Consider the following 11,867-nt stretch of genomic DNA (forward strand, 5'->3'; position numbering starts at 1 on the left):
GGAGCCCATGAGCTCTCTAGAATCTCACTCAGTTGCTTGATCTCAGTGGCCTGGCACGCTGGAGGTGTCTTACCCATGGTTCTCCAACGCCTGCGTCCTACACCCTCAAGGCCCTGTTTTCTGAAGCCAAATGAATTCCCAAAAAGCCATCCCAGCAGGTAGTGAGTCAATGTACTACCCATCTCAGACCCCGGGCAATTCATAGAAATTCCTCTTCATTCACAGAAATTCATTTGAACATCCTGAAGCCAGCCTGGAGAAGACTTGAACATGGCTGTGGTTAGTATGTCTTGGTGACCTTTGTACTTGAGGTTCTTTGAAGTTTTGTTTTGATATGCATTCATTGGTAGGTTTGAGTACTTCAGAGGAGTTGGTTGGAGGGCAACTCAGAGTCTGGTGGAGAGTCCCAGTTAAGGTTTCCAGAGGCCAAGGTCCAGGAAATGCTATCAACTATGCTTGACCTTATGAAGCTATGTAACCTCCCTGTGCTCTGCCTTCCCAACTATAAAATGGGGTTAAAACCTGCTCTAGGGGCGCCTGGGTGGCTCATTCGTTAAGCATCTGCCTTTGGCTCAGGTCATGATCCCAGGGTCCTGGGATCGAGCCCCATATCAGGCTCCCTGCTCAGCGGGAAGCCTGCTTCTCCCTCTCCCGCTCCCCCTGCTTGTGTTCTCTCTCTCGCTATGTCTCTCTGTCAAATAAATTAATTAAAAATAAATAAATAAATCTTTAAAACCTGCTCTAACAATTCTCAGGATTGATGTGAATCTAATTAGACAATAGATATTAAAGTACTTCTTTAAGTAACTGGATAGAAAAGAGTCTTATTATTTATGGTGGTGTATTTTTCATCTAATAATTTTATGGATTCATAAGCAATGCATAGATAATCCTACTTATGGTGCCTATTTCATTAATGGCAGACTCCTACTTTAAGCTTCATTCCATGCAGCACGAATTCATGTGTTTTCTACATTATTATGATGAATTTTCTATGTAAAGGTCTGCAAGACTTTTTTTTCTGAGGCACCCAAATATCCACTTTTCAGCCACTTTGACCCAAAGGTTATTCCATCATTTCCTTTCCAAAGCTTGAAACATGACAGTAATCCTCTTTTCATCCAAATTGTGTAGCTTTGATCTTCATTATCTTAACATTCAAAATATATAGATTTTTTTTAATCATCAAAGTCATAAAATGTGTTTTGGCCCAGACACCTCAAGAGACTGAGTTTACTTATTCAGTTTCTCTGTCAGATTTTTCCTTTGTAGCAATTTCCCTGAGTGTCCTGAGGCCACATTCCTCAGACATGTCCTCCTCCTCAACTGCTATCCTCCTTATCCTTCTCCCTCAATGCTGTACACTTAGTCCTCTCTAGAACACAGAGTTCAAGAATTATTTGAGAAAAATCCCACTTATGGGCCAATTGTTTAATTCCTTATGGCTTCATTTCATCTCAAAAACAGCATTTAATTTGTGTTTCTAAATTGATACCCTTTCCAAAGTTGAAATGTCCCTGAGAAAAATTAGCAGTGCTTTTAATCCACTGGGAATTAGTGGCATCTTGACCCTTAATACTTGGCAGCCATGACAGTTTGAAACTTCTGCCTGAAACTTCTTACTGAAATCAGCTCCTTGACCATTTATGTTCAACAAAATAGTAATACTTTTCATTCTGTCCCCGAATCATACCCTTGCTACATGTGCTTTGAGAGTAAACTTCCTTCCTCAGTTACCCCCATGGAGAAATGACCTGCAACATGCTGCTCTTCAGAGCCTCAGAAACCTAGGTGCTGAGGTGCCAAATAGATAGGGAGAACAAAAGTAAGTCACCAAGAGAGCACCAGAAAGAGAGATGGGTAGCTTCTCTTGACCCAGCTGTGGAGTTGCCTTTGAAGCCCTGGGAAAACCAGTCATCTTTATGCGTGTGCTGCCTCTACCTAAGCTGTGTCCCCCGAGCTGCTAAGCAAAATGGTGTGTGGTTTCTAAATCCAACTCAGTGAACCTCAGGCTACCGATTAGCTTGAGATTAATTAGTGATGTCCCACAGAAACAGAGAAATCCCACTGACCTCCAAAGAGGGTGTGTGAATTCATTCTTGCTTTTTAGCTTGCTTAAACGAGACAAAGCATTCTGTAAAATGTTAACAAGGTCCAGCCTTGGGGATTTACAACTGTTTACCCCGAACTGTTGCTCCCGCTGCTAGTATGTCTTGTCCCTTGCCCAACTCCTGCCCTTGTCTCATCCTCCCCTGACCTGATACAATACGAGAATGTCAATATGATGACCCTAATAATGGTCCCTTTGTGTTTATATCATTGCTTTTCACCCAAAGATCCTTCAGCACATAAACTCACAAAGCCAGGATCCCACTGACATCTGTATCAGCCTGCTGTGCTTCTGGAACGTGGAACACAGGCTTGTTAATTCGTATGAGACTGATGATAGAATACATTTTCCCCACGTGTGGCATGGCAAGAGTTAAGTGATCAGTGTGAGACCAGAGAGGGAATAAATTGTGGCAGAATTCAGCCTGTTTCACAGTAAGCTCTGTCTGTGCAGTTATCTTCAGAAGTCACCCTCTGGTAAGCACCAGATAAATTCTGTTGATACTCACTATTAATTGATAACTGGCTGGGACTTTCCGCTACAAGAAAATGGCAAAACAATAGCATTCCTTTGACCTGTACTTTTCTTCTGAATCAAATTAACTCTGGGGCCAGCCCTTTGAGGCAGTCAAGTGCCTTCATTTGTTCAATATGAATTTATTAAATATCTGCTTCCTTTATGGTCTCATATATGGGAAAACAAAAGTACCTTCACTGCAAGAAACTAGGTGTCTCACTGGAAAGAGAAAAGATCCAAATGTGGAAATAATAGTTCCAGGCAGTACACAATTAAATGCCAAAACTGGTCGCTCACTTAATGGGTACCGTGGGGTCCCCAAGAGAGAAGAATGAACGGGAGACAAAGAGGTCTGGGAAAATTCACAGAAGAGTGAACACATTTCTGGGATTTAATGAATGATTAAAACTTACACAGTGAGCTGGGGAACAGACCAGTGTTCTAGGCAGGAAGCACTACTGAACATACCATGTCTTTACAACAGCCTAAACAAAATTTGGGTAAGGTGAAACAGAAGAGACAGAGCCTAGTAGTGGGGGTCACCTGACTGCTGGCCTGTGGCCAGGGAACTGGTGATCTCTCTCTCACAAGTTGGTCAGGGCCTGGTGCACTCCAAGGCTGACCCACACTCTCCTCAGCAAGCCTTGCCTACCAACCCAAGGCCCTCTGAGTCTCTGTAGCATCTCCCATCCAAACCTAGCCTCTGCTTCATCATCCTTCATGTCGCCACAGAGGGCCCAGGAGGTTCACAGGCTTTTCACACAGAAACCGAGGCACAAAACCTCAGGGCCTCCACTGCCTGAGTACTTTATACTGCAGACTGGTTTAGAGGCAGCTGGAAAGTTAGTTTCTTTCTGGGATCCTAAGAAAGTGAAAGCCAGCTTTCTTTGCCATCAGCCCTCCCTCTACCTATTCAAATACCTCCTAGGCCACAAAGGCTTTTTTTTATCTGACTCTTCCCTGCCCCCACCCCCTGTCAGGAGCAGGACTCTCCCCCTGCATCCTATCACTCTCCCACCATAAAATAGCAAATTCATGGCCTTACTGTCCTGGAAGAATGATTCTTTTCTACCCCATGGGAAGAACCAATAGAGTGTCTGAATCTTGGTTTCTTAAAGGAGAAAGATAAATTGTTTTCTTGAAAATCTACTCTCAAGACAATAGCCTTAAAAATAAGTTCTATTTTGGACACCAGAAGCTGACTATTATCTGAGTTTTTATAATTGGAAAAGTCTATTTTTTTTATCCAACTCCTCCCATTTCCCCACTCCCCCAGTGAGGCCCATTTACAAAGATACCACCACTTTTGAGCATGCCTAGTCAAAAGGAGAAAATAAAGAAGTCCAAAAGCAAGAAAATAGCACATTCACATTTTCCAAAGTTTTAAATGACATATGGAAGGAAAGTTAACAAGATTTCTTAAACTAATCCAGCCCCAGTGAGATTTCCGAGACATGGAAACTTGGTCTACCTAGTCACCCAAACACCTAAGTGTTTGTTTTCTGTAACATGAAAGCTACATAGGAAATTATGCAAACCATTTGGAAAGAACATGTTCCTTCAGCAGAATGGGCCCTTTCCTTTCCAGATCTAACTTTTGCTTTTAGGTAACTTGTTTATGTTCCAAAATACCTTCAGTGTTAGGAGCACAATAGCCATCAAGACTTATTTTTAGATAGCACCACCCTATATTCTGAGACTCTTTTCACTCTGCTTTACCAAGAGATCTTATCTATTACATTTAATCTGTCCATGGACTACACAAACACCTGATTCACAGCCCTTTGGCAATTACTGGTCTAGTGGTGACCACAATCTATAGAAAATTTTAATGAATTATAATTGAGTCTCTGAAATATGTAGGCCTCTACATAAAATTCAGTTCGGACTAATCAACTGCCATGGGTTGAACTGTGTCCCCCACAAAATTCTTATGTTGAAGTCCTAACTCCCAATGTGACTGTAGTTGGAGATAAAGCTTTTGGGATATAATTAAGGTTAAATGAGGTCATAAGGGTAGGGGTCCTATTCTGATAAGATTGGTAGCCTTACAAGGCTCTCTTTCCTCTCTTCCACATGTAAGAAGGAAAGGCCCTGTGAGAACACGGTGAGAAGGCAGCCATCTACAAACCAGGAAGAAAGCCCTCACCAGACCCTGCTAGAACCTTGATTTGAACTTTCCAGCGTCTAGAACTGTGAGTAAATAAATTTCTGTTGCTTAAGCCATCCAGACTGTGGTGTTCTGTGGCAGCCAGACTAATACAGTAATCAACACACAGGGTAAGAAAGTTTGTTCAGGACAAAGAAAGAAAGAAAGAAAGAGAGAAAGAAAGAAAGAAAGAAAGAAAGAAAGAAAGAAAGAGAAAGAAAGAAAAAGAAAGAAAGAAAAGAAAGAAAGAAAGAAAGAAAGAAAGAAAGAAAGAAAGAAAGAAAAAGAAAGAAAGAAAGAAAGAGAAAAAAGAAAGAAAAAAGGGAGGAAGGGAAGGAAGGGAAGGAAGGAAGGAAGGAAGGAAGGAAGGAAGGAAGGGAAAGATTCAGCATCATCTTCAAAGATGGTCTTAAATACCATATTAGAGGTGTGTGTGTGTGTGTGTAGAGAAGATACTTTATTTTGCTCTGAAGTATGCTCCTGGATTTGTAAACATGTTTACTGAGAGTAAACTCTCAGTGGTTTCTGCATGTTTATTTTGACTGCAGAACACAGCAGTTTCTGGAATAGAGCTGGGGAATATGTACTAGCCTAGTATCAAGTATTGCTAGAGCTTTTTTGCAAATCATCTCTATGAACTTTAGATAATTTGGGTTAAAATATAAGGAATACTGTGGGTTACTCTTAAATAGGATGTTGATAGTAAAGAGGCTCATTCATTTATTTTAAAAAGAAAGAGGTAACAATTGGGGCAGTTAGAAAGGGAGTTCTCCTTTCCTTGTTTCTAGTTTTTAAAAGAGCACGTATATGGTTGTACATTTAGTTGGAACTAATACCCTTAGCTGCTTTACCTCTAGTAAGCCTCACAACAACCTGAGGAGGCAGATACTGTGCTGCCTCTGCCACTTTCTATTCACATGACCTTAGGCTTTAAACTGGTTTTGCCTCAGGTTCCACACTTGGAAAATGGGGACAATATTAATACCTTTCTGTAAGGTTGTTGTGAAGATTACATGCAGTAAAGTCTATAGAACAATATCTGGTATAGAGTATCAGCTCAATCAGTGGTAGGCATGTCAGCATTATCATGACTGTTATTTTTATTATAATGGTTATGTTATAGATCTGAAAGCTAAGTCTCAGAGCAATCAAGGGTCCTGCCTGAAATCACATAGCTAGTAGATGACAGATCCAAGGTTCAGATCCAGATCCATCTGATGTCCAAGTCCGTGCTCCACATCGCCCACCACCTTACCCTGTCTCCAGCCAACTGAACATGCGCACTGTGTTCTTTCTTATGAACACAGAGCTGAAGAATACTCAGTTGACTAGAACTCCTGTCTTATTCAGCAGAGGAGTCCTTGCTTTTGGACAAGAGCTGGACCTTTCCTTTCAGGGGTCAGCAGCTTGGGTCACTGCCTCAGAGCAGCAGTGCAGAGCTGCCTTAATCTTTCTCTGTCTGGCCTGCAGCCTCCCTTCTCCTCACCCCACCTCCTGGATGCTGATAAATCAAAGCAATAGCAACAAATGGAAAGACTAAATACACATTTCTTTAAGGATCATATGAAAGGGGATTTTTCTTTTTCATTAAACATTTGATAACAACATGTTAGGCTTTTTGATGTTACTTTCCCATATTTTGGACTGGATAAAAGTATGTGACTCATAGAAATGACCATGGGAGGAAAAGCAAATGAGTCACCTTGCCCAGCCCATCTGGAGCTTCCCGTGGCCATGCCCCTGGGAGCAGCATCCCTGCGGGCCAATCCAGCCAGCACTCCTCATGCAGCAGTGGGGGCTGCATAGGACAGGGGTTTCTTCCAGAGACATTGGAATCTCAGAAAAGGAGTGAGTCAGGGAAAGTTAAACATCAGAGCCTGAAGGAGTTACCCTGTAACTTTTCCAAAAAACATTTACTGCTATCAGCTTAGAGGTTTCTCGTCCATGTTTCATCACTTCCAATTCCCAGGTACACCCCCACGGCAGAACACTCTCTCCTCAGTGCTATGCACACTTCAAAGAGTTGCCGTCCATGGTACCCTCCTGCCCTTTTGAGCAAGCTCAAGGCACTTAGATTTGTGTATCTTTCCAACAGATAAATCTCTGTTCCCTTTATTGTTTTTATTGCTCTACTGGAATCTGTCCAGCATGTATCCTTCTGGTACAAAAGTGCCCTGGTTAAGCCCACACTCCTGGCCTTTGGAGTTGGGAGTTGGAGAGAGAATTGCTACATCCCTCAGCCCACTTTGCCTCAGGTGTTTTGAAACTTCCTCCTTTTAGTCATCTAGTGAGGGAACCACATTTAAAAACCTAAGCTGCTGTCCATTTTTGTGCAACCTGAGTCTCTCTCTTGGTGTGCTGTTTCTCTACGTTCATGCCTTGCTTTTCTCAGTTCCAACTTTCATTCCTGGGAGACCTTAAACTTGAACTCCTGCAGCCCTAATTATTTAGCTTATGGACTTTGGGCAAGTTGATCAGTCTGTCTGAGCCTTAGTTTCCTCATCGGGAACAAGAAGATAATAATTCGATCTCCTAGCACTGGGTGAGAATTTATAGCTGGGTGAGTTAGGACCATGCTGGTCCTCTCCAGTGGGCTTCTTGCAGCCCACATCATCCAATAACTTCTTTTTCTCCAAGGACAATTCCCCTTGATAGTCACTCAAGGTGATTTTTAAAAAAAAAATTTCCACTCATTTCTCTCAGAAGAGATATTTTTTTCTGTCTTTACCAGGATTTGTGATTATGCTATTTCTTTATTCCCTGATACCAAGGGCTGACTTAAGTCTAAAATTGAACCAGTAGCTTATTCCTCTCACCCGAATCAAGACTAAAAATGAGAAATAAAAATAAAAATGAAAAATAATGTCATTTCTTTTGTTGGTATTTTTACAAATCCACTTCAGACTTCTCTCCCACAGAATTTATGCAACTTCTATATAAATGCAGACATGTGAATTGAAAAGCAATAAAAAAGCTGCCATTACATGCACAAGTAAATTTACCAGGAACATTAAAACCCTCAGGTGACTTAAAAAATAATTCTTTAATCTCTGCTCAGTTAAGAAAAAAGCAAACAAAAGATATAAAGCTCTCAATATAATGTTGTACTTTCATTTTGTGACTGTTAATTTGCCTTAGGTATGTTGATTTTTTTCACCTGTCCAGGGTATTAAGAGATAATCTCTTTGTAGACAATTTGCCTGTTTTTAAGTTTGATAATCTATTCCTTCTTTTTAGAATGACAGACAGACTTCTAACACTCAACTCTTAGATATTTGTGCAGAGTTCTCCAAAGAAACAAAGCAGTTATAACTATCATTTAAAATTCACCCAACAATCTCCCCTTCCAAGTAGGTTAATATTCCAAATGTCAACTGTGGAACAATTTCAAATTCAACTAAAAGAAACACAAAGGAGCTGTATTGGGATCTCTCTTTTATTTAAGGTGGGTTTTGTTTTGTTTTGTTTTGTTTTGTTTTTATAGCTACACACCAAATCTACGCTACCTCACTCCCCTCCCCCAAATAGCCAATGGTCAACAACCATAAAGTAGGTTATATTTCTGTAAACTGTTCTGCTATCAACCCAAGGACCGTTCTGTTGCTTGAGGCCTGCTTTTCTGTAAAGTGCTCTTAGTCCATAAAAACAATTTTAAGATTACAAGCCCAGCAAGCATTAATCCTAGGAAGAAATAGGAAAGCAAAGTTTTCACATTCAACAGCCAGTGTTCCGGATAGATTATCATCCCTATTCAGACTATGAATTATGACTAAACAAATGATTAGGCTAAAAATAAAATATGTATCTCAATTCTTTCATAATTAGACCATTACTTCCGTGGAGAAAGGGAGTTTCAGGTAGAATTGGCTAGTAGTTTTCACCATGATTAAAGCATAGTCTAACAACTGCTGACCCAAATCAATCTACTGAAGTCAGTTGTTGTTATTAACATATTGATGACAAGATATAAAATATCGAAAAGATTAAATCATTATGCAGACCAGAGAAAGCAGGTGTAAGCCCCTTTGGAGGCCAGGCAGCTGAGTGAGTGAGGCAGGCTGGAGGGTGAACTGGAGAGCTGGCCTCTGGGTAAGGGGACAGCTGTTACTTCATTCCAGCAATTTCACGTCAAGTGGAAATGCAGGTCCAGAAGATCTGTGCGATCTTCTGATTTTTTGAAGAACCACAAAATAAGAGATTTTTTTTTTAGTGTGAACTCTGCTTATATTCAAATTTTTAAGCTAATTTGAATTTTTAAAGGATTCACTACCAGCGCAAAGGAACCAGAGCTGGGGATAACATTCAGCTTCTGTGCTGCTAATATGTGATCTTTAATTTAAATTATATGGCAGACACTGGCTGGTTGCTGACTAAACTTGTTTCCTCTCCTTTCTGAGCACACAGCTAAATTCTATTTCTCAGTCTCCCTTACAGTCAGCCCAAAAGAATGTGGGTGGAAGCAATGGCCGTCACTACCAGGCTCTATCCTCCACTCCCTCCCTTTCCTCCCTTCTCTGCCAGCCCAATGCAGAGGATCCAGGATGACCCCAGAGTCCCAGAAGATGGCATAACCTCCAGATGTAAAGGACGCCAAACGCCCTCGTGGAGGAGACCCTCCCTCCCCATTCCTCCACCTCAGAGAGCCTTGCATTGGACTGTAAGAGCAAGAAATAAACCTTTTTAAAAACCCTTGAAATATTGGGGTTTTTACAACATTTAGCTGATCTTGGTTAACATAGTTTAAGAATTTCTCCATTATGTGTCAATAAGGGGGGTGGGGGTTGTTAGCCCAATTGGATCTTTAAGCAGTGAAACCTAAAAAATAATGAAACTGTTTTTTCATGCTGAAGAGGTACATGAAGAAATAATGCTAATATTTTAAGTCCACTTTGTTTTTTTGAGATCACAAATGGGAGTATGTTTTTATAACAAAACTGCTTCCCTTAAGAAGCTTTACTGGTAGGCATAATAAGCCTTCTCTCGGGATAAAATGCTCTTACAGCAAAGACAGGGTGAGTTAGAGATGACTGCATTCCGCAACCATATCCTCAAGCCCTTTTCTTCTTCAGGTTATCTTTCACATTTTTGGCTGACCTAAAATCCTATCACTTCTTGAATAGCCTGAATAGCCATGTGTTGAGTAGAAATTATAGTGCTTCCTCCCTCTCTCTCTTACATTTAGTTTTTCTGTCTCTACCTACATAACTCCTACTTTTAGCATTCACCCCAGAGAGAAATACTAATGCATTAGAATGTTTTAACTATTCCTATTTAAAATCATTTCTTCTTTTGGAAACTTGAGCAATTTCTAAATCAGTAAAGAATGCACAGATAGCAAATAGGGAAAATATTGCTGAATGCAGTTTTATGACCCCTCTGCTTCATTCTCAGGATGAAGAATTCCATTCTCAACAACCCATTGGAACATAGTAAAATTTAAAAAAATAGCAAAGTAGCCTTTGTAATGATGATAAACATTTTCTTTTTTTTAAATTAATTAATTTATTTGAGAGAGAGAGAGCACCAGGAGCCCGTACGAGCAGGGGGAGGGGCAGACAGAGAGAGAGAATCTCAAGCAGACTCCCTGCTGAGCACCGAGCCCAAGGAGCCCAACATGGAGCTCCATTTCAGTACTCTGAGATCATGACCTGAGCCGAAATCAAGAGTCAGACACTCAACCAACTGAGCCACCCAGGTGCCTCAATGATAGACATTTTCAAATGAATTAGTACACTGGACATATACATATATATCTAAATAAAAAACTTGCAGAATCAGAAAGTAAAGTTTAAAACTCAGTAGTGATATAGCCTGTGATTAGATTGGGCACCAAATGGGATATTAAGAGAGCAGTATAGAGCAGTAGTAATCTTCTTATAATCACCATAAGTCAGACCCTTGGTAGAATGCCACATCCAGTTGTGGTTCATAGTGCAGAAGAAAATACAGTACTTGGTGAAAGTTTAGAGGAGGATCACAAATCTGATTAAGAAAATGATAACAAGATATACCCAGAGAAAGAAAACTTAAGCCACAGTTTCCAAGTATATGAAGGGCTTTCCTTCCTTTCTTTGGAGAGGGGGAAAAACACACAAGAAAAAATGGACACAGAAGGTACACAGATGGCCAGTAGACATCAGAAAGGATGCTTATTACCATCACTAATCATCAGAGAAATGCAAATCAAAACCACAGTGTGATATCACTTCACACCCATCAGAATAGCTAAAATCAAAAAGACAAGAAATAATAAGTGTTGGTGAGGATGTAGAGATGAAGGAACCCTCATATGCTGTTGGTGGGATTGTAAATTGATATAGCCACTATGGAAGACAGTATGGAGGTTCCTAAAAAAAGGAAAAAAAAAGAAATACCATATGATCCAATAATTTCACTATGGGGTATTTATTCAAAAAAACCAAAAACACTAAATCAAAAAGATACATGCACCCCTACATTTATTACAGCATTATTTATATAGCCAAGATATGGAAGCAACCTAAGTTTCTATCAATAGACAAAGGGATAAGGAAAATGTGGTGTATACACACACACACACACAGTAGAATATGACACAGCCATAAAAAAAGGATGAGACCTTGTTATTTGTAACAATATGGATGGACCTAGTGGGTATTATGCTAAGTGAAATAAGTCAGACAGAGAAAGACAAATACTTTTGTCTTCACTTTTATGTGGAATCTAAAAAACAAAAGAAATGAATAAACAATCAAAAAGCAGAATCAGACCTATAAATCCAGAGAACAAATTGATGATTTTTAGAGGGAAAGGGGGTTGAAGGATGGGCAAAATGGGTGAAGTGGACTGGAAGATACAGGCTTCTGGTTATAGAATGAATAAGTCACGGGTATAAAAGGCACAGCGTAGGGAATATAGTCAATGATATTGTAATACCGTTGTATGGTGTCAGATGATAGCTATGCTTTTGGTAAGCACAGCATAACATATGGAGAAATTGAATCACTATGTTGTACACCTGAAACCAATGTAACATTGTGTGTCAACTATACTCAAATAAAAAAAATTAAAAAAAAATTTTTTAAGTAGGCTCCACGCCCAATGTGGAGCCCA

General features: G+C 40.2%; 1 long non-coding RNA gene across 1 annotated transcript in view; it reads left to right on the top strand.

Annotated features, from left to right (window-relative positions):
- The window catches only part of LOC144381132 (uncharacterized), a 364,233-nt gene extending 358,724 nt beyond the window's left edge, over positions 1-5,509 (top strand). The window contains exons 8-9 of the long non-coding RNA XR_013445811.1: positions 226-279; positions 4,710-5,509. This is a non-coding gene — a long non-coding RNA (uncharacterized LOC144381132). The remainder of the gene's footprint in view (positions 1-225; positions 280-4,709) is intronic.
- The last annotated feature ends 6,358 nt before the right edge of the window (positions 5,510-11,867 follow it).

The sequence above is a fragment of the Halichoerus grypus genome, chromosome 2 (assembly GCF_964656455.1).
Source record: "Halichoerus grypus chromosome 2, mHalGry1.hap1.1, whole genome shotgun sequence".
NCBI classification, from domain to species: Eukaryota; Metazoa; Chordata; class Mammalia; order Carnivora; family Phocidae; genus Halichoerus; species Halichoerus grypus.